Genomic DNA, 23,883 nt, shown 5'->3' with positions numbered 1-23,883 from the left:
CAAAATAAACCACACAAAAAAGTACAAAATCAAAAAACACAAAAAACGAGCCACCTCTCACAGTTAAAAAATAGAACTAAAAAATAATCTTATAGATTCCATCTGCTTTACATTTTTCTATAAAGTAGTTAGACTCAATAAGATTCACCAACATTTCTATTAGCATTTTGTACTATGCTAATGGGACTCATGGACAATTGTATACTAGAAAAAAAGAAAAGAGGACACACAATTTTCTGTCACAAATACATTCTCTGGCATACAATAATGACCATATTCCATGGACCTTCATGACTATCCACGGTCTCTGCAGTCCCCTTTCCAGGCCATGCATCATTAAAAGACAAGGATGGCACATGCACCATCACAAAGGACAACCGTTGTACCTTTACTTTGATATTTGTAACACTCCCTCATTGACTTCTTTCAAACAGTCACACATTCATCCACCAAACCCTTGAAAATACTCTCCATGTAACCCTATCAACATATTAAACTTCCACACACCAAGTGTCACTTAACAATATTCCCGAAATCTTTTGTATCTGCATTTCCCTAACTTATACAAATACATTTTACAGTACTGCTATAAATGCACATAGGCACTGTGCAGTGAGAGAAGTGCATGAATAGAAGGGGGAGTAGGGATGGGCAAGTGCTTTTGGGAGCCCGAAAGGGAAGTGCCAATGGATGCCAAGGTGTGAAGCCAGTGGCTAAGTGCTGAGGCAGAAGATTCCCAAGGGTGAGGTGCACAGCCGCCAGGCAGTAGGCCCACAAAGATAGTGCTGGGGGGGTGGTACTGGTGCTGAATAGGTATAGGGCGTGAGGTTCATGAAGGACCAGTCCACCAGTCTCACACGAAGTGGTAGGAGTTAGCAGGGAAGGGACTGAGGGTAAGAGGAAGACAAAAGCAGAGTTTTTACACATTTCCAGAACTTAAGGAAGTCAAGCTCAAGTCTCAGAGGAGCAGGGAGGCTGTTCCAAATAAAGGATCAGCCGAAGAGAGAGATCAGCCTCCCACTCTGTTTGGAGAAACTGTTGACAAGCAGAAAATTGGAGTTAGAGGAGTGGAGAGCTCTAGCAGGGGAGTATTTAGGGAGAGAAAGTTGACGAAAGCATGGTCCCAGCCCAAAGAAGCCTTGTCACTGATACAGAGGGTCTTCAATTTCATCATTGCTGCCACCAGGAGCCAGTGTAGAGATTTTAGGGCTTCAAAGATACAATACCTGGGCTTGAGGCCAAGGATAAGTCTTGCAGCCCTAGTCTGGATTAGCTAAAGAGGCTGTAGGGAACAAATGGGGAGGTTGAGGAAGAAACTGTTGCAGTAGTCCAGCCTACACAAGACCAGGGCTCTACAGACGTTGAGCTTCTAGGGGAAGGTGAGGAAAGATAGATTGCCTGTAAGGAGGTGAAGCTGAAAGTGGGCCTTCTTGACAAGGTCCAAGATGTAAGGAGTGAAGGAGAGGAGTTAAAGATGATACAAAGGTTTTGGGCCTTACAGGATGGTGAGGGTAGAGGGCCCAAGGAGGGTGGCCAGAGGTTAGGAGGGAAACGGGGCATAGGTGTACACCAATAAGAAGGATCTCCATCTTACTGACACTCATAAAAGAGATTGTTAGCTGCTCACAATGCCTGGATGGCAGACAGGCAATCTGGGATATAAGACGGGGAGCAGAAAGTAGTACAGGGAAGTTTCAAGGAAAGCTGTGTGTAATCAGCATAACACTGGAAATGAGGAGAGAGAAGGAGGAGATCAGATGAGTCAGGGGGACGAGATAGATATTGAAGAGCCACAGCGATATGATAGAACCCTAGGGGACGCTGCTTTGTAGAGAGTGAGATGGTAGAAGGAGAACAGGCCAGTTGCAGCTGGAAAGGGCAGTTAGTGAGCAAACAGGTCAGCCAGTCCAGTGCCTGGTCCATGATGCCGAAGATATCATGTAGCCATTTAATGAGGATAGAATTGGTTGACTGTGTCAAAGGCGGAGGAGAGATCGAGGAGTACTATCCTCAATTGTACTACAGTCATCGGTTTATAGTTAAAGTTTAGAAAACAAAAGGGTCGAATACAATACGTTCTAATCAAAAGGATGGAAAAAAATGACCAAATGCACTTTTTTTGGGGGCGGCAGGGAGGGGCCCCCCCAAACCTCAATTTTTTGAGGAAAAAACACACATTTTTGCTATACCAACTCCATTGTATTCGACCCTTTTGTATTCTAAATAATGACTGGACACCCAGTCATCTATATCATATACACTTCAATTATATCATTCCACCATATTACAAATACGGTATACTCCCACTATAGTACCGATAATAACTATACACATAGTACTATAGTGTATGTGGCCAGATTCTTGTGGCCCAAGAATCTGTCCACTGGCCACATACTGGGCTGATACTAGCATTGCCACCGACGAGGAACGCTATGTACCCGACTGACTGAGACTGGACATTGTGCTAGGACTTTCGCTTGTTGGTGGGCGTGTACTCGTTCCCTCTTATCTGAGACTTGGAAGGAATTGACCCACACTCAAGATGCTGACCGTCTTAGAGTTGGTGTGCTGACACTAATCAGGTGATCTCCTGTTGTTGTCTACAGGTCTTTTTTCGTTATATACATCCATTCGAATACGCTGGACTTACTTACCCCTGATGAATTTCTGCACAGTGATTTGAGTACAGAAAGAAACATGTTGGGTTGGGGAATCCAATGCTGTTTTTGATATTATTGTTGATTATAGTACATCGCAACAGCAGTATTGAATTATACATCTGGTGGTTGTCGATTTGTCAAGATTTCGCTATTCTTAGAGACAAAGAACAGCAATTGTATTTTATGTAATGGTTTTACATTTTGGATATAACTGTGAAAATTAGAATGTATTAAATTTGTGATGCGAGATTGTTTGCGTATGAATGAAGTGTGACTGGTGTATTTGTTTTGGGATGTTGTGATGATGTTGTGCCCAACCAGTAAGGTTATTGAATCTGGAAATGTATTGTTATTGGCACTATTGATGAATTGTAGAGGAGACTAAATGATTTTTAGATTTTTTCTACCTATGAATAAAAATGCTAACCATTTTATTGTGTCCAGTGAGTTGAATTGAATCCTTTCTCCTCATGTATGCGTTATATATGGACACCCGGTCCTCTATGATGTATAGGTACAAAATGAAGGTTTTATAGGCGTACATATACCTGAGCTCTCCTACACAGATTCACAAGTTCTATGATCTTTTTTGTTAAAGAGTAAATATTGGTTATGTACAGGCCAGATCGCAGAACTGAGATAAGCCTGTTATCCCCTGTTACTCCTGTTGGTCACTGGCCACAGCCACCACAATAGAATTAAGCCATATGACAATTATGTACAATGCACCTTCAAATTCCAAGATTCACCCAGTACCCATCCCTGCAATCCCAATAACGTCTACAGACAGGCAAATTAACGGCAGACACAGCAGCTCCTGCACAGCTTTTTTCACCTATAAAAATAGCTCTTTATCAACTTGTATCCACTCCCCCACACTTTCCAATCCCTTTTGTCCACAAAATAACCCCAAATATATTTTACAGACTTCTTTTCCTCACCACACTGTCCACAGACAAAGGATGTGATCCACCCATCAAAAATGGCGACCGTTGCTAACATTATCACACACCTCCCGTTTTCAAACATCCAATCAGCATGCACCGCTCTGCAAAGTTTTGTGACCTTTCGAACAGCGCCAAAGTTATAAGCTGCCCAAAAAGGGCTCCTTCTATAAGTTAAGCAACTTAACCAATGATATTACCATTCATTATATGAACATTTCTCATAAGCAAATATCACCATTTCTTATTTTGACAGAAATAGCAAACACTTCAGTGCCTAGAACAAAACTTTCCCAAAAAAGAAATGAGTGAAGATGAAATCTCTAATGGTAAACAATACATCTTTCAATATAAACAAATAATGTAATTTATGGGGAGCTCATTGAAATAATAATAATAGTTTACATCAACACACTACACCACCGATTAATTATATAGAATCCCAACAATCAGTTCCCAAGTCAGGTAGACATGGACTCCTTTTTTGATAAAATTGTTATGCCAAATTTGAGTGAGGACCAAGCTGTGATGATGGATAGCCCTATTGAGGAAGAGGAAGTGTCAGTAGCTATTGGTCAGCTCAACAAGGGTAAATCACCAGGGATAGATGGCCTTCCGGTAGAGTTCTATCAGACACTGAGTGGGGTTCTTGTACCGTTCCTGTGCAATCTGTATAATGGTTTTATGCGGGATGGTTTGCTTTGTCCCACTATGAAGGAGGCTTGTGTAGTTGTTATCCCGAAGCCGGGGAAAGACGGTAAAAGATGTGAGAATTATAGGCCGATTTCGCTCCTGAATGTGGATCTAAAAATCTTCAGCAGGATTCTGACTAATAGGTTGAATATGTGCATAGGCAAACTGATCAGTGGATCACAGGTTGGTTTCATGAGAGGCAGATACGGTTATGATCATATTAGGACGTTGATAGATTTGATGGGCCCACCGAAGACGAAGACCAGGGATACCTTGTTGTTATTTATGGATGCAGAAAAGGCTTTTGACAGGGTCAATTGGTCCTTCCTTTACCACACACTCAAGAGAATGGGATTTGGGGACACGTTTATTAAGATTATCAGGGCAATGAATTCTAATATTAGTGCAAAGGTGTGGGTCAATGGAGTTATGTCCTCCTCTTTCTTGTTATCTAGGGGAACTAGGCAGGGTTGTCCATTGTCTCCGTATCTGTTCAATCTGGCCTTGGAACCTCTCATTCTATACTTGAAGCAAGAGCAGGGCCTTCGGGGGCTTAGATTTGGAGATACGGAAATGAAAGTGCTATGCTACGCTGATGACATGACAGTGATATTGTCTAATCCGGCTGAGGGATGTGTACTACTTAAACAGATGTTTGATGAGGTGGGACGTTTATCGGGCCATAGGATCAATTGGGGGAAGACTGTAGCATTTCCTTTGGATGTTAGTGTCCCGCGTGATGTCTTGGACTCTTGGGACTGTCGCTGGGAGGTGGGAACAATGAAATACTTGGGTGTGCATTTAGTTCGGGATTTGAAAAGGATGACCGCCTTCAACGTGTCAAGGATACTGGAAGTGCTTAAAAGGGACATATTGAGATGGGGCCGATTGCAGTTGGGAATTTGGGCCAAGGTTAATGCCATTAAAATGGTACTTTTGCCGAAGGTTCTTTACATCATACAGTCCATTCCCTTGAAGTTTACGAGGAAAGTTGTTGCTCCTATTGATAAAGTCTTCCGGGATTTTCTTTGGGGAGAAGGCAAGCGGCCCAAAATTCCTAAATTTATTTTGCATGGTCCAGTAAAGGATGGGGGATTTGGATTCCCGAACTTGATGAATTATTGCACAGGTTTCCTCTTGAAAAAATCGACCCCATATTTTTCTGAGGTTCATGAATATGTTCCCAATTGGTATATAATTGAGAGTTATCAGTTTTCACCTTATGCGTTGAGAGACCTCTATTCAATGTCTAAATGGCCTGCCTCAGTACAGAAGCTGCCCACAATGGGTGCGACTAGGGAAGCGGTGCTGCGCTTTCTGGACTTTGGAGGTGAAAATGATGGGTTGCACTATGATGCGTCTTTATGGCAAAATGCATGCTTGCAATTGGAAAATAGGCCCTTATGCTGGAAAAGCTGGATAGGTAAGGGCATACTTAGAGTCCGTGATGTGTGGCATAATGGTGACATGATCCCCTTTGACCAGTTGAGAACTTCCTTTGGTATTGGAGCTAGAGAAAGAAATCGTTATGAGGCCTTAAAGATGCTCTTGACTGAAAGGACAGGGATGTTAGACGGAGGCATGACTGAGAGACCTGCATTGTGTGAACTTCTCCGTTCAGCATCGTATGGAGTTTCGACTTATCTGAGGCTGATGCCGGCGGATGAGGGCGATGTGAGAGCATGGGATAAGCTTCGCCAGACCTGGGCGGATGATCTTGGGGTGGACATCTCGGTTCGGGAATGGGCGTATTTACTTCATGTGGGAGTACAGGCAAAGATGGACTTGCAGCTGCGTTATATCAGGCAAAGGATCCTCTTTAGACTATATTGGACTCCGTCCAAGATGGCCAGATTGGGTCTCTCGGACACTGATTCATGTTGGGGCTGTGGATGTGGTGTGGGCTCTTTGATACATATGTTGTGGACGTGCCCGAGAGTTTCCGACTTCTGGACTGGGGTATTGGATAGACTGGACCTTGTATTGGAAGAAAATCTTCCTCGCTCTTTCCTTTCAATCATTTTGTTATCCAACAGGGGTAGAGGAGACGGAGCTAGGGACTGTACGGAATGGATCAATAAAGGGTTGATTTTGGCAATGAAACAAATCCTACGGGTCTGGAAGTCAAGGAAGAGACCGAGCGTGGATGGGTGGTTATCAGATATGCAGGTCTTGTCGAACTTTGATAAAGTTCTGCTCATTGGACAAGGTAGAGAGGGTCGTTACTCTCGACTTTGGGGACCCTTTAATGACCTATTTGGCTGAAGGTTGGGTTCCAAATCTGGGGGGATAATCCCTGCCTTGGATTGGGGATGCTTTGATACTTCTGGAGTTGGGGAGCTGTTCCGTTGGGTGTTAGTTGTGTGTTTTGGTTTCTTGTTGTTTTGTCTTAACGGTTGAGTGTCAGGAATTTTTGTTCAAATTGTATTTGTTTTTGCAAATATTATTGATGTCCATGTATTCAGTATCATTTTGTCTATTTCTAAGTTACTTTTAGATTTTGCAATCTGAACACGATACAATGTACTGGAGATTGTTTTTCTTTGTTTGTTGTTAAAATCTTTAAATAAAGTGATTAAAAAAAAAATAAAAAAAAAAAGAAATACAATCCCAAACCCCAACTGTACAGAATGAAATAATTACCCGGTCTTCAAAACTGGATGATCTTAGTAATGACTTTAAAGAAATTTTAAATTATGTTACAAATCATGTTATTAGAAATGTTCATCATCACTGTCCTATTTGTACCTGTCCTCTTCCCCCAGCAATCATCCCGATCAAATTCACAAAATATATATCAAACCCGCTTTGATGAAACTTCTCTCCCTCCCTCCCCAGATGATAACTTTATTGAAATTCCAAACTCTCCCATTTATATTTCCCATTCTAATACCCCATCCCTTTCATAAATAAAATCATGTTTTCTACCATAAATATTTTGTATATTACTATGTAATATATTCTTATTGTTTTCTTTAAAACCCCAATTAATAGTCCGTGCACATCATGACTGTTCGGAGGATCCATTTATGCAATGGGACATCGCGCCCTGTCCGAACATGTCCGGTCTGACATGACGCACTTTTAAATTATGCCACGGACAAAGCACCCATTTGCACAAATTCCTGTAAATGCGCCTTGCGTCTCCCACTCAACGGGGTCCCCAAACACCCACTGCCGCCACTGACTCCCGTGGACGTCATCATATCACCACACCACGCATGACAGCGTGTACGCAGACAAGGTCTGCAGACCATGTTCATCACCAAGTACAGTTTAAACTGCATTTTTGGACAATCTACAGTGTTTCAAATTAAGAGTGTATCCTTTCAGAGCTCCCACACCCATTCTTTGTTCATCTGTCAACTTTCTAAAACTTTACAAGGCCTATTTTTGGCACGGTAGTCCGCGGACAATCGCACAGTCCACAGACAGTTCCTCTGAAGTGACCCACCCATTACTTTTAGTCATTCTCAATGTGGCACACCAGGAGAGATCATCATTTGACAGCTACTTCTAGGAGTTTAAGACTGGCATCTGTCATAGCCATCTCATCTTCCTAGAGGCCACCACCATCACCATCACCATGTGGAGCGCCTGGACAGGGCAACAGGCACGATGATGCGGGGAAGGATGACTAAGAAAAGGAAGATGAGGTAGAAAACGTTCCTACCTCCAGCAGCCAGAGAGAGCATTGATTGTGGTGGTTTAAGACCATTAGGGGTGAACCAAAATCTCAGGCTGCCAAGGTTGAATGCATGGAGCACAGGGTCCTACTCAGTTGTTGACAACCTAGACAGTACTCTTTTGCGACTTCCATGCGACATCACAGTCGCTCCAACCACCTGGGTGCTTTGAGAAAGACGGTTCCTTTCGACACACTGCTCAGCATGGTGGAGCAGTTTCAGAGTGTTTTCGAGATCGCGGTCAAACAGCACAACAAACACTGCCACCAACCTTCGATTTAAGGCACACCAAACATCTTACCCTGTCCACCTGCCCCTCTGTATCTGTGATTGGTGCCACTTCCCTCCCTTCTTTCCCCCACCTTCCCTTCCTCGCCTCTCCTACAATAAAAATCCCATAAAAATAGGTTCCTTTAGGACACACCTTTCACATTTAAAAAATAGAAATAAAAAAACAAATCACATGACCTTTTTTTGCAGCCTGCACAGTGCGCGGAGTTGGGGTAGGGAATTAAAATCAATTGGATTTTGTTCATAAATGGTGGCTCTTAAAAGAACCTTTTTTTATTTTGGAGGGTTTTATATACTAAAATACAAAAAAATCTGTCATTTTATCTAACTTTCACTAAAACTGCTTCTAATTTTTTTTATTTATTACAACTGCTAAAAAAATACATCACAACATATTTCACAAGTTCACAAAAATTGTTTCAGTGCATTTTGGATATTCAAAAGAGAAATCTGATTCGATATCAGTCAAATCCACTCTTTCTCCTCGAAAAATATTTACGCCATCCCACTTGATGTTTTCGTTGTCAAAATATGCTGTTCCTAAAGCTTATAAAAAGCACATACACCTTTATTGACATGCTTCCTAGCTTCTTCCATTTGAGGACAAAACATGTTGGGGCATCTCCATATCTGTCTTTGATTGATTTCAGAAAAAATAATCTTTGTAGCTGGAAACTGTTCCATGCGGCTTCTGGAGATATCCTTCATGGCAACCTGCAAATATCTGCAGTCACATAGCCCAAACTGTTGCCTCCACAATGCACAACAATAATATCTGGACGTTTAAAGAGAGCCAGAATCTCAAAGATGGTAATAAAGTCACCCATTTCATGCCACAATCTGAATACCAGGAAACTTCCAATTCACCCAATCAAATAGTAGCAGAGATGCCACAAGATTCAGTATAAACCTTTAATGAATGGATCCAAGAACCTCCCACAATCTACACAATCTGCTTCTTCATAGCCATCTTCACTACACACAAAGAAAAAACACTTCATACCCTGTACACCTGTACACTTCACCTCCTCCTCCAGACCCACAAAAAGTGATTGGCTAGTCCCCCAATGTCCTCTCTCCATGCAGGACATCCTTAAAAAGACCCGGATGACATGGCCCGGTCCGCAGACTCCATTGCACAGGGCAGCCCTTCTACCTACATTAGCCATATCCAGCACAATACAATTAAACCATATAATAAGTACATAGAATACACCTTGAAATTACAAGACTCACACTGAACCACCCCACTCCCAATGTAGTCCGGGGACAGTAAGGATGAGCGCGGACCTGCAACGCTTTTGTTCACCAATAAAAACAGCCCCCTATCCACTTTTTTCAGCTACCCACCCTTTCAGAGCCTCTTTCGCCCACAAATTAACACTAAATAGGTTTTCCAGACTTTTTCCTCAACACACGGTCCGCGGTCTACAGTGGCTGTCAACAGATCCACTATGATGACCATTTCAAAAACTCTCGACACAGCTCACGTTTTCAAACAACCAATCAGCGGGTTCAAACGATGTCAGCAAACATCACGATGCACTCTGATTGGTCACATAGTGTGCACAGACTCTGAATTGGGAAGCAAGGCTGCAGACCAGACACAGATATCACACATTTATTTTTACCTACTTTTTGCCCATTTAAAAAAAAACTACTGGACGGATTTATACCAAATTTGCAAAAGCACGCTTTCGAGACAAAGCCTCCACTCCTGGCATGAGTTTTCGGGAAAATCTGTACACACACACACACACGCACGCACGCACGCACGCACGTACGTACGCACGCACGCGCACACACACACACACACACACACACGTGCTTGTATCTACTTCGATTCACATGCTCTGCAAACTCTGACATCTAGCAGAAGCCGCAGAGTATTACAACATTTGTTTTTGAAACTTGAAAACGGACGCTGGCAGGGCTTGTTTAGTAATACTAACCCTAGTGTGACGTGTACTGAACCCATGGTCTTTCACGCATCACTGTCCCTCAGATTGTTTGTTTCTGACATGAGGTTGCATGAAGTGTAGCGTGAGTACAGATCTGATAAAGCAGAAACAGTGATAACCCAGAAAACATCTATGCGCCTTCTACTCCAGTCGGTGAGGAAGGGTGGGCGCATGTGAATCTAAGCAGATTCAAGCACCAGAAATACAATTACGTTGAGTAATGTATCCCTTCTGGAGCTTGTGGATCTGCTTAGATCACATGCTCTGCATAGATTAGCGAGCAGTATCTGGAGAAGGAGGTGGGAAGTTAAAAGGTACAGCGGCAAAGAGATGTTTTATGACAGCTTGTCACACCTGTGAATCTGCTCTAGAGTGTGAGTCAATGCAGTAATGCTCTGTGAACGTATGGATGGAAATCCATGAAGCAGTCTTGCAGATGGCATCTAGAGGAACGTTTGCAATGAAAGCTAAGGTAGCTCCAGCACCTATGGTAGAGTGTACCCTTGGGGTGAAAGGTAAGACTTTCTTGGAAAGAGAATAGCAGGGCTGTATGCACTTGACTATCCATCTGGAGATGGCGTTTTGTGATATGGCATCGCCCTCTCTACCAGGCACTATGGAAACAAAGTGTTGGTCTGTTTTCCTTAGGGGTTTTGTTTTGTTCACATATTACAAGACCGCCCTCCGTTCATCAAGTGTATGGAGGCTTCTTTCTGCTGAGTTTGATAGATTTTGAAAGAAGGTAGGAAGTTCTATGGATTGGTTTACATGGAACTTTGAAATGAACTAAAGTGAGAATCTAGGATGTGTTCCGAGGACAACCTTGTCTTTGTGTATAATGAAAAAGATGTCCTGTACGGTCAAAGCCTGTAGCTCACCGACTAGTCTTATGGAGGTGGTAGCTACTAGGAATGATATGACATGATAGGTTATTTATAACACGCTTAATACCCAAAGGTTTCTAAGCGCGGACCCGGGATTCAAACCTGTGTTGTTCTGTGTCGTCTGGTTTCCAAGGCGAGCACGCTGCCGCTGAGCTATCCTCCCCTTCAGTCTTGTAAGATGTTTTAGGCTGGCCTTGTGCATAGGCTCGAAGGGTTGACCAATGAACTTGGAGAACACAACATTGAGATTCCTACCGCGAGGAGGGTTGGAAATTGGAGGGTATAGCCGCTTTACCCCTTCCATGAATGCTTTAATGACTGAGACTTTTCACCAGGACACCTTGTTCTGTGAAGTAGTGTAAGCCGACAGGGCAGCCAGATGCATCTTTATGGAATTAAATACTAGGCCGGAGTCTAGTAGGTAAAACATGTAGTGTAGAATGTTAGCTGGAGAACATTCTATTGGGTTTAGTGATTGTGATGTACACCATATCACAAATCTCTTCCACTTAATAAAATAGCAGTGCCTGGTGTTGGGGTTTCGTGCCTCCTTAAGGATATCCATACACCTCTGTGGAAGATTCAAGTGGCCAAACTCTATGACTTCAGGAGCCAAGCTGCCAAGTTCATTAATTGTGGGCGTGGGTGGAGGGATGCCCCTTTGTGTTGTGTCAACATGTTTTATGGGTACAGGAGCTTAATTGGGTCGCACAACGCTAGTTTGAGCAGATGTGGGAAACAACACTGTCTCGCCCACATAGGAGCAACCAGGATCAGAGTTACTTTTTCCTGGTGCATCTTGTGCACTATTTTGCTCAGGAGTGCTGTTGGGTTTTGGGGGGAAAGCGTAAGTAAATTTCCCTGACCAGTTAATCGACAGGGCGTTCCCCTTGGACCCTGGTTGGAGAAACCTGAACTCAAAGTCTGGGCATTGTGCGTTTAGGTTTTTGACGAACAGGTCTAATGGGGGGTGACCCCATAGTGAGAATATTCTGTCTATGATATCTGTTGAGTTGTCACTCATGTTCTTCTGGTAGAGGGTGTCTGCTTAGAGTGTCTGCCAGAGAATGGAGTTCCCCTGGAATATGTTGAGATGTTAAGAACAAGTTGCGATTGAGTGCTCACTTCCATATATTTTGGGATAGCTTGGACAGGCTTTGAGAGTGTGTGCCTCCTTGCTTGTTCAGATAGAATAGGGCCGTGGTGCTGTCTGTGAGAACCTGTCTGTTTGGCCCTTGGGATGTTGCTGAAAGGCCTGAAGAGCTTTGAGGACTGCCAAGAGTTCTAGGCAGTTGATAGGTCTTTGGGCAGTAGCGTGTGTCCACTGGCTGTGGGCTGTGTGGTGGAGGAAGTGGGCCCCCCCATCCGGCGAGTGAGGCGCCTGCAGTTAGGATTGCTTGTGCTGGTGGAGCGCGAAAAACGTTTTGCTTTTAACAGGTTGTCCTTGGACCACCAGCAAAGATCCAGAATCAGGGTTAGCAAAACAACCACTAGATCATCCCACTGTCTGCTTGCCTGAGACCACTGTTTCGCTAACCATTCCTGCATGGGAAGCATACGCAGGCACGTGTGTAGAACCAAGTGAATGCAAGAGGCCATCATCCAGAGCAAGTGCATTCCTTCATGTACAGTTATCTGGCGACCAACCTTGTAGTGAGGTAACTGCAACAGCATATTTTGTACTCTCTCGTTTGAGGGTAAAGCCAGCATCTCCTTTGTGTTTGGGACAGCCCATATACATTGTTTTATTTGGCTGGGGACTAGACTCGATTTCTTCTCCTTGATGGAGAAACCCAGATTGAAGAGAATGATTATTGTCTTTTGCGTATTTGATTTGCAAATTTAAGGAGATTCCCCGGTGATTAGCCAGTCGTCCAGATAAGGGTATACTCAGACTTTCTGCGCAGGTATGCTGCCACTACTGCGAGCACACTTGTGAATACTCATGGTGTTGAAGCAATACCGAATGGGAGTACTTTGAATTGGTAGTGTACTCCCGGCATACTGAAACACAGGTATTTTCCGTGTGCAGGGTGGATTGAAATATAAAGTATGCATCTTTCATATCTACCGTCGCCATGTAGTCTCCCCTTTTCAGGAGTGGAATCACCTCTTGGAGCGTGGTTTTATGAAACTTTTGGGGTTTGATATATTTGTTTGCAGGGTGCAGATCTAGTACTGGGTCCATAGTAAGGTCTTTCATTGGCACAAGGAAGTACATTGAATAAATACACTGGTTTACTTTGTTTGCCGGGATGATCTCTATGGCGTCCTTCTCTTGCAGCGCCTTTATTTCCTCCAGCAGTATGCTTTGTTCTTCGGCTGTCATTTTCTTCTGTCTCAGTGGGCGGTAAGGTGGTCTTTGTAACAACTTGATACAATACCCGCCTGTCTCGGTGGACAACACCCACTTGTCCGATGTCATCCCCTCCCATGCATGGGCAAAGTGAGAAATTTGGCCTCCTACTGGAGTGGCATGGGAGGGCACCTGAAATGGCGTATCATTGTTTGGGAGGGGTTGAGCCTCTCCCAGGTGAGGGTCTGCCCCTTCGTCTGCCCCTTTTTTACTTCTTTGAAAATTGCACGAGGAACCTTGGCCTTGTGACTGGCCCCAAAACAAGGACTGTCCGCCTTGAGAAGCTTGAGGAACATTGCGCACCCTGGTCCACAAATCTCCTAGAGATTGGGGAGCCCCGTTGGGAATAGGGTTTATTTGTCAACTGCCACCACCGTGCACTGCTAAGACTAACACCCAGGACATCAAAGATGAGTACATTCTTTAATAGATTAAGTAGTTCATGATAGGTCTCCCGATCACCCCTGACATCTTGTTACCAACAATATAAACAGACCCCCTTGTAGGGACTTTTCATCAAAATCAATTTCACATGTGATGTCACCAGTGATGTCATCAATGACATTTGTGATGTCATCTTTGATGTCCTGGGTGTTAGTCTTAGCACTGCACGGTGGTGGCACGAGTTATGGTTGCTTAGCTTACCATAACTGGCGAATTTCTGGGGGTTTCCGGTTTTACTTGTAACCATAACGTCCCTTTAACAAAGTTTTTTCAGTGAATTTCATGTGTTTTTACCAGTGCATGCTATTTTCCCACAACTTACTAATATCATACTTACTCAATATAGCAATTGTTGTATCCAATTTACAAAGTGTCACCTTAAAACTCTGCCATTTTCCTCCTTCTGGCATAATTTTTAACTCTTCTATACACTTTTTGCAACTATTTCAACTGATTTTGGATCCGTAGACGTCTACGAACATCTGACTTCACTGCGGACCTTCCGCACAGTGCCACATGACCATACGCTGGCACGCGGCTTGATGACGTGTCCAAGAACCAGTCTGCACTTTGCGATAAGATATGTGCTTCGTGGACAGTTCGGAACTGCATTTTCTACTGATCTAGGAACTTTCAACTTCAAAATAATTTCCCTTGCACAGCTCCTACACCTATTCCTACTCATTATCCATTAACTATCTAGTACACAGTACATACTTGGAATTTGTTTTGCAAAACTGCTATTCATCTTAAAAATGGCATCAGCTAATGCCATCCCTCCTCCCCAAGAGCCACCACAACCACCAGATGGAGGACCTTCAAAACATAAAAAGCACAGTACTTCCTAGACCATGAAGAGGACCAAGAAAATGTGATAGAAGAAGTGCCTACCTCTAGCACCCAGAGAGAATCATGGGTGTGGCAGTTCTTTACCACTGTTGGGAATGTACCAAAGGCTAAAGCTACCAAAGTAAAATGCGCTGAGTGCAACTTTGTATTCAGTCGCAGACTCCCCGTACAGTAATCCTACGGGACCTCCTCCATGTGCTGCCACACCAAATCCAATGTCTGCAATGCTCTCAGAAAGGTTGTTCCTTTCTTAGCAAATAGGAGGCCGTCTTCCTCCACTTCATCTTCCTCAACCAATACTGTAACCACACAGCCTACTTCTGTGGGACACAAAACCCTACCAGCTACCTTGCAAGCAACAAAAAGAGGCTCTTGATCCATTTTTGTTGAAGACAACAGTCCTCTGTACATACTACAACAAAACATTCTGCAGAGGGAAGCACTTTCGAAGTGCTTTTGAAGCTGTAATCAAGGAGCATGAGAAACACTGCCCCCTACCTTAGAAATAACACATGCGCAACATTTTCCCCTGTCCACCTGTCCCTCCACATTAGTGTTTGGTGCCTCTTCCCTCAGTTCCCTTCCCACCTTTCGTTCTAAGCTCTCACCGTTCACAGTTAAAAAATAGAACTAAAAAATAACTTATAGACTCCATCTACTTTACATTTCTCACTAAAGTACGTAGACTCAATAAGATTTTCCAACATTTCCATTTGCATTTTGTGGTTTGCTAATGGGAATTTTGTGGCGTTCATCCCCTGTTCCAGGGACTGGAATGGTGGATACCGGCCCAGCAGCCCAAGTTATCAGCCCAAGCGAAGTAAGGGTGGATAACGAGGTCTCCGGACCAATATCCCCCCATTCCAGCCCCTGTAATGAGGGATGAAGGCCATTAGCACCCCAGGTTCCCAAAGCGGGAACCCAGGGTGCTAAAAAAGGATTTTTCTTCCTATGCCGGGACGCCGGAGGAGGGAAAATCCTTTTCCAAGATGGCTACTATGGAAAGGGAAGGGGGGGTTCCATACAGGGCCCCTCTTCACTTTCTATGGCAGCCTGCAGAAGGCGAAGAGAGAACCCTATGACCAAATTACTACGAGCACATTTTTCTTCCCTTTGAAACCTATCCCAATTTCGAACAATTTTACCACAAAGCCGGTCCTAGGTGGACATGGCCACTTTAACCCTATGTGTTGTCCCTCGTGGTCATGGCCAGTAGCCAGATTGTCCGGATCATGAACTTATTCCATGACCCGGACAATCTGGCCACTGCCCATGGCTACCGGCTGTACCTCAGTCACCAAAAAGGTATGTCACTATTTTTTGTACCTACATTATGACACTTGTTCAAAAATAAAACATGGGCACATTTGCAAAAACATGCTTTAAGATCCTTGCCAATGCTCCTTGCACAAGTTTGCTGGAAATCCCCCCATGTTTTAGTTTTTAAAAGTGTCAAATGTATGCACATACAATAGTCATATAACCTTGCCCCCACTTTACAAAATCCATTCCGATTTTATGAAAACATTCATATCTAGATCTCAAATCTTTTTGCAAACTTGTGTAGATTTGTCAAATTGCACCACATTTATAAGCCTTTACAATATTTTGGGAACCCCCCTCTAATTTTGCCCCCTCTTGACAAAATCCCACCAAACAACGCAAAAACATGTATATCTAGTCCTATAATGTTTTTGCACACCTTTGTGTAGATTCGTCAAATGGCACCCCCATTTATAAGTCTTTAAAATAATTTGGGACCCCCCTCTAATTTTGCCCCCTCTTTACAAAATCCCACAAAGGCATTTATACCTACATCTATTATCAGTTCCCCAACTGAAGTGTAGATTTGTCAAATGGTACCTCATTTATAAGCCTTTGTATTATTTTGGGACCCCAACTCTAATTTCGCCCCCTCTTGACAGAATCCCACCAAACCTTGCAGACCTATTCGGAATCAGGTCAAGAGTATAAGTGCAAAATGTCATGCAGTTTAATTAAGCCGTGCCATAGTTATAAGCCATCCAAGAACTACTTTTCACCAACCCTGTAATGCAGAGGTGTCCGCGAACTTCACAGGACTGTCCGTGAACATTCCGGACTGTTCGCTGACTTTTGCGGGGAAAAACACCTGTTTTTTTGCTTCTTGCAGCCATATCCCATCCTATCCTCATCACCCCTCACATCCCCAGAGATTATTTAAGTTTGAAAAGTGCAATTTTAACATGATTTTACCACGATGTCCGGGGCCACCGGCCGCTGTCCGTGAATCCAAGATGGCAGGCGTTTCCAAAAATCTGACGCACTTTACACTTTTCACCATCCAATCAGTGGGCAAGTACAATGTCTGCAGACACCACATTGCCCTCTAAACCAATAAGAGTCCTGTCCGCGGACCGAACAGGGAAGTGAGTCTGCGGACACGACACAGATATCACTAATTTAGTTTACTTACATTTTGGTCGTTTTAAAAAAACTACTGGACGGATTTACACCAAATTAACAAAAGCACACTTTCGGGACCAATCCGCCGCTCCTGCCGCAAATTTGGTGAAATCCGTCCAGTGGTTTGTGCTGTAGGCATGAGCAAAGTGTTTCTTCATCCAGTCTATATAAAAAAAAAAAGAAATTTTGGGGCCCTCCTATAACTTTCCCCCCGTTGACGAAACGTGAACAAACTTTGCAGAAAAATTCAGAGCGGGCCATATAGCTTTTTTGCAAAGTGTGGTGAGGATTCGTTCAGAGGGAGCGAAGTTATAAGCCACCCAAAAAGTGCTCTTCCTATGGGTTTAGCAACTTAACCCTACTGGGCCGCTACCACAGGCCATGTAATATATAAACACACACATACACATATATATAAACACATATTTTATAGGGTGGCTATCGCCGCCCTATAGTTAAGGTGGTTCGGAGACACATAGGAACCTCTCAAAATTCTATTGTTAATAACATTCGATTCGAGTTACGGATTTGAACAAAATTTCAAAAGCGATTAAAAGTCTGTGGGGGCCCCCAGACTACACAGTTTCGTAAAGATTTGTTAAAAGATAAGAAAGTTATTAAGCGTCAAACAATCATTTTGTTTCTAAAAGTGCGGCCTACTTACCATTCAATATCCCATGGACAAAAAAGGTCAATTTTTGCCCGCCAAAGTGCGCAGCCCAAACTACTGGACGGATTTGCACCAGGTCTGAAACAACTTGGGCAAGAAGCGTTCAAAAAGAGTGCTTTGCTTGGTTTGGGGTTATTCTGTGTCGTAGTTATTTAAATATTTGACAGAAGAGGGTGCAACCTTGCCCCCAAAAAATTGAAATATCTCCCATGGTGCATTGCTGGATTATGGTTTTCAGAAATGGAACGACCACCATCTTGTTTTTATCTCGATGCGAGAGATATTTGTGGCTATAGCTGAGGTTATGGGAAAATTAAATGCAGTAAAAATCTATTTGCAGGTAACAAAACATACAAATGCCATAAGGGTAGAGGTGGGGGGGGGGGGGCTAGAGGGCACAGAGTGAAATTTGGGATTTGCAGGGGGTCTGGGGACTGAGTTTGCAGCACAAAACTTTCTGTAGCCTTGGCTATAACTGCGTCACAGAAGCAGTGTGTGTAGTGGGGGGAAAGGGAGGGCAGGGGAGGAGGCCATCAGGGGGTTGGTGCCAATGAGGTGGACACTTGGTGAGGTGCTGGGGGCAGGAACACTTTTTTCTGCCGTTTTGCAGATATTCGCGGCTATAAAGGACTACAGATGACCACGGGCATGTGTAGTTCAGTACCTGCGGTTGCATTTTTTTTAAAGATATTTTTACAGGTATAGTGACGTCAGGGGTGAAAAATCACTGGCCATGGCTGGCCAGTGACTCGATTGACATCCAGGTCTCCCATCCATGCAGTAACCAGGACAGACTATGCTTAGCTTCATAGTAAGAAAGGAGCGAGCCTCCTCAGGCCATGCTGCTAGATAAATGAGCCAAGCTTACAAGACCACTTAGAGGAACCATTCATTATCCCATAGACAGAAAAGGTCAATTTTTACCCGCCAAAGCGCACAGCCCAAACTACTACTGGACGGATTTGCAACAGGTCTGAAACAACTTGGGCAAGAAGCGTTCAAAAAGAGTGCTTTGCTTGGTTTGGGGTTATTCTGTGTCGTAGTTATTTAAATATTTGACAGAAGAGGGTGCAACCTTGCCCCCAAAAAATTGAAATATCTCCCATGGTGCATTGCTGGATCATGGTTTTCAGAAATGGAACGACCACCATCTTGTTTTTATCTCGATGCGAGATATTTGTGGCTATAGCCGAGGTTATGGGAAAATTAAATGCAGTAAAAATCTATTTGCAGGTAACAAAACATACAAATGCCATCAGGGGGGGTGTGGCTAGAGGGCACAGAGTGACATTTGGGAGTTGCAGGGGGTCTGGGGACTGAGTTTGCAGCACAAAACTTTCCGTAGCCTTGGCCATAACTGCGTCACTGAAGCAGCGTGTGTAGTGGGGGGGAAGGGAGGGCAGGAGGCCATCAGGGGGGTTGGTACCAATGAGGTGGACACTTGGTGAGGTGCTGGGGGCAGGAACACTTTTTTTCTGCCATTTTGCCCATATTCGCGGCTATAAAGGACTACAGATGACCACAGGCATGTGTAGTTCAGTACCTGCAGTTTAAATTATTTTATTTAAAGATATTTTTACAGGTATAGTGACGTCAGGGGTGAAAAATCACTGGCCATGGTTGGCCAGTGACTCGATTGTCATCCAGGTCTCCCATCCATGCAGTAACCAGGACAGACTATGCTTAGCTTCATAGTAAGAAAGGAGCAAGCCTCCTCAGGCCATGCTGCTAGATAAATGAGCCAAGCTTACAAGACCACTTAGAGGAACGGGCCAGCCCTTTCCTTACTTTGAAGCTAAGCAAGGTCAGCTGTGCCTTGAAGCTAAGCAGGGTCAGTCCCGGTTACTGACCGAAGGGGCATCTGAATTATTTTTTTTAGACCATGCTACTGTCAGTCCTTGAATGTTTTGCACCTTAACAATTTTTTGCCTTTTCCTGAATTGCATTCTGGTATTTGTAGTTTCCCAGTCACTAATAATAAACAAAATAAATATTTTTACAACAGCAGTGGGTTTCCCATCCCTGCAGTTACTGGGACAAACCCTGCTTAGCTTCAAAGAGAGGAAGGGGTTATCCCCCTAAGGCCACATTGCCTAATATATGAGCCAACCTTACAAGACCACTTAGAGAAAAAGTGCTAACGGGGCTGGATCCTTTGTCGCTTTGAAACAAAGCAGGGTCGGTCCTGGTTACTGTATGGATGGCAGACAGTCCACAGTCCTGAATGCTGTGTCTTCTTAGTTTTAAATATCTGATAACACACGCACAGACATTATTCTTTTTAAAACCGTACTGTCAGTCCTTGAAAGTTTTGCACTCAGATCATTTTTTTGCCTTTTGCTGATTTGCATTCTGGTATGTGTAGTCTCACAGTGAAGATGGTGGGAATAATACCACAATTATACACTTTTTCCTAACATAGTGCTATAAGGATTTATATATTTGAGTGACACTTTGGTATGTGTACTTTTCAAGTTAGCTTTATAAAGCAGAGTATTGTTGAAAGCCAGACATGGGGTTGAGGAGGGGAAACGATGAGAGGGCAAGTAAGTCACGAGTATTTGCTCACGATGTATTTGCTCACGATGTGGCAAGAGAGTTTGCAATCCTGAGTTATTTTCCCCTGATTGTGGCTGCTTTTCAGGGCACAAGTAAAAGACACATGTGGGTGGACAGCGTAACTTTATTTTTTGGGGACGTATGCAACCCCTTGTTTTTTTTTAGGTTGGTATGTTTCAGTAAAATCCTGGTATCCAAATACTTGAGCAGATTGTCATGTTCCCAGTGCAGACGCTTACCCACAAGACCACAAGCACTTGCTTCATATTGGGATTTTGTTTTCCATTGAATATTCTACTAGAGATTGCTGAGTTTAAAAGGTGAACAAACACCTTTTATACTTTGCCAGCATATTTATTGGAAGATTTCTTCTCTCAGGTTCTTTTTCCGGTGTTCATTACCTTTTTTTAAAAGTCCAATGCTATTTTGTCTTGCGCACTTTCTTCTAAGGAGAAGGTCAATTGAACTACATTTGTATATTTCACTTTAAAATATATGGGGCCTCATTACACGTAGTGCGGTAAGGGTTTACCGGTACCGGTAAGGGCACCGGTACCGGTAAACCCTTACCACCTTACTGCGAGGTCCCTTTGCGGGACCCGACATTAACGGTTGGTCTAGAACAGCCGTTAAAGTTGGGACCCGCAAAGGGACCATGGTGCTAATTACGGTACCGCAATTTATGGTACCGTAATTAGCGCCTTCCCCATTCCCATGGAGCCCTATGGGGCAAAAATGGGAATGGGGAAGGGCAATGGAGGAAGGCGGAATTACCGCCTTCCCAACCTTGGAATAGGGCAGTAATTCCCCTTTCCTCCAAGGCGGTACCGGTAAATTACCGGCATGAACCATGGTGCTAATAGCACCATGGTTTACCGTACTACGTGTAATGAGGCCCATGGTCACTTACTGTGCGTATGTATATTCATGGGTGCCAGGTTTTGATTTTCGCTATGGGGCAAAAGTAGCTGGGCATCGGTTATTTTTGCAGCTGATCATTTTTTTACCCTTTTCCGTGCGGTTAGTGCGATGTATCACAACAGTCACCAAGAGACCGGCCATAAAACAATCTTAATAGCAGTGCCTGCAAAATGCCTTATACTTCTACACATGGTCAATCAATGGGTAGGTGAATAACCACCTACAAGCTTTGATTTGTCTCCAACATACAGTACTCACGCAATCTGAAGAGATGCAATGCAATTCACCAAAACAGAAGCACCCGCAACTTCAAGTAATTAATTCTGGCCTTTGCTTGGCTTCAGGATAAGCCGCTGGACCTGCAAGAAAAACATAGGTTTCAGCTCTCTGCTATTAAAAAGAATAAAAATATCCCGAAATGTGATGGTCCTAATTCTGGTCAATCACAGATGGATGAAATCCTGATTCCACCTCAATGGTATTCAAACATGTGACCTATCGATTGCATTCTGTGCTCAATCAGCAGCATTCCCTCAACCCAGCCATCTATCCTAGCTAGCAAAAGTAAGTACACAAATATGAACATCATGAACAGCATGCATCAACTGTGCTAAGAATTTAACAGGACCTCAGTGTAACGAACATATGGGAGAAGGGGGGGCATGGCTACAGAGCCATGGAGTAGGTCGTTGATCCCGTGGACTCCCGTGATACGACAATGATCCGTGCACATACGGGGAAAATACAAAACTGTTGACGAGCTGAAGTGAAGCCACGGAGGTCGGAATATGCTGAGGATGTGGGGGAAGAAGATCGCTGAGAAAATATGCTTCCTGGTAGTAACACTACATGTTTAAGTGTAGGAGGCCACATGTCCGAATAAGGACGATGGCGCTGACAACTGAATAAACAGATGCGCTGGACTGTGCCAGGACACTGGTGAAGGAGACTGCAGCTACTGAAGCCGAACGTGGCACACTGTCAGCGTACACACAGTTCATAGCAGGCAACATTGTGGCAGCCCGGAATGTAGGGCTGAGCGGAACAAACAGTGATATATGGTCCTGAACACAAGAACAAAGACACAAGGAGACACATAGCGTGTGGAAGACTGCAGCTTCGGGAGTCGGCCGCAGTACACTAACAGCGTACGCATAATTCACTGCTTGCAACATTCTGGCAGCCTGGAGAGTCGTGCTGAGTGGCAGGAACAGTGAAACATAGTTCCGAACGCAAGAACAAAGGCACATAGAGACACAAAGCCCACGGAAGGAGGAGGGGGAGTGAGAGCGCAGACGAGAGCCACACAGGACAGCTGGAGCTCGATTGACAGAGGGGTCCCATTGGGACAACACAGCTGGATAAGCCACGCCGGCACTGAGGGACTATTATATTGCGGCTGGATGAGGAATGTATAGAGGAATCATGATGGCGCCCACCCATCAGTGAGACAAAGGATTGTGAGATAATTCGGTTGGCGCAGGTGTACCCCTACGAAAACGGACACAGCAATTGAAGGGCACTGTTGGCCACATCGGGCATGCACTCAGCTGTAGGGGCTATCGAGAATGGAAAGTCGCCAGATGAAGCGGTAATGATGCACATGCTGAGGAGATTTTAGGGCCCTGGGCATGCAGTGTTTGGAGGCGAGATTCACCCCAAGAACTTGGAGGGTGAAGGAGCACTCGAGTGGAAACCGGGACACAGAACATACTAGGGATTCAGCCACAGGCGATCACATGCAAGCACAGGACTACTGCTTGTTATAAAAGGAGGTGCTGGATGTCTAGCCAGACAGTGCTACAACAGGCACAAGAGGCTGGCTACGATAACTGCAGGGTGGTGCAGCCTAATGAGGGGAGTGGTGTTGACAAAGACATGAACTGGAATTGATTGCCGAAATGTGGGCCCGCACAGCGGCGAGTGCGCGGGACAACACAGTAACTAGGCTCCTGTCACGATTAATAAAACAGAACACACAAGATTGCATCAACCAAGCACCCTAAGCAACTGGTGACAATGAGATGAGGATCGGCTCGGGAACATAGAGTGCGGGCAGTAACCCCACAGACATGGAGACATAGGCTACCCTGGAGCAGCACGGGCAAGGCAGCCTATCACACTATTAGCTAGCACTGCCACGCATGGCCCCTAGTGGAACACGTACAGTTGACCAGTGCCAGGAACCACCTCCCCCCTCGGGGCAAAACACAGAATTGGAAGCCTATCTAGGACGCCCATAGTGACGGACGGCGATCAATGGCCAGGAACTGAAGCTTTTTTCTAAATAAGGGAAGCCTATAATGGCAAGGATCCTTTAGGCTCAGTATCATGAAACAGAAAAATTGAGCATTAGCATATGAAATCAGAACATTTATCTTGACATCAACTTATGTCAAAAATACATTTATTTATATGAACAGCTTTACAAAATCTTATTAGAATTATCGACACGCACATTCATATAACACCATTCATTTCCTCACACAAAACCTCATTCAATACTTCAATCTTTCACAG

General features: G+C 44.1%; 1 protein-coding gene across 1 annotated transcript in view; it reads right to left on the bottom strand.

Moving 5' to 3' along the window:
- The window catches only part of LOC138527461 (arylamine N-acetyltransferase, pineal gland isozyme NAT-3-like), a 351,083-nt gene that overhangs the window by 51,270 nt on the left and 275,930 nt on the right, over positions 1-23,883 (bottom strand). The window contains exon 2 of the mRNA XM_069638629.1: positions 21,622-21,722. The gene's annotated coding sequence lies outside the window, so the exon portion shown is untranslated. The remainder of the gene's footprint in view (positions 1-21,621; positions 21,723-23,883) is intronic.

Source organism: Ambystoma mexicanum, chromosome 1q (assembly GCF_040938575.1).
Source record: "Ambystoma mexicanum isolate Mex_15411 chromosome 1q, UKY_AmexF1_1, whole genome shotgun sequence".
NCBI classification, from domain to species: domain Eukaryota; kingdom Metazoa; phylum Chordata; class Amphibia; order Caudata; family Ambystomatidae; genus Ambystoma; species Ambystoma mexicanum.
The sequence above is the reverse complement of the archived record's forward strand: the minus strand, read 5'-3'. Positions and strand labels throughout refer to the sequence as shown.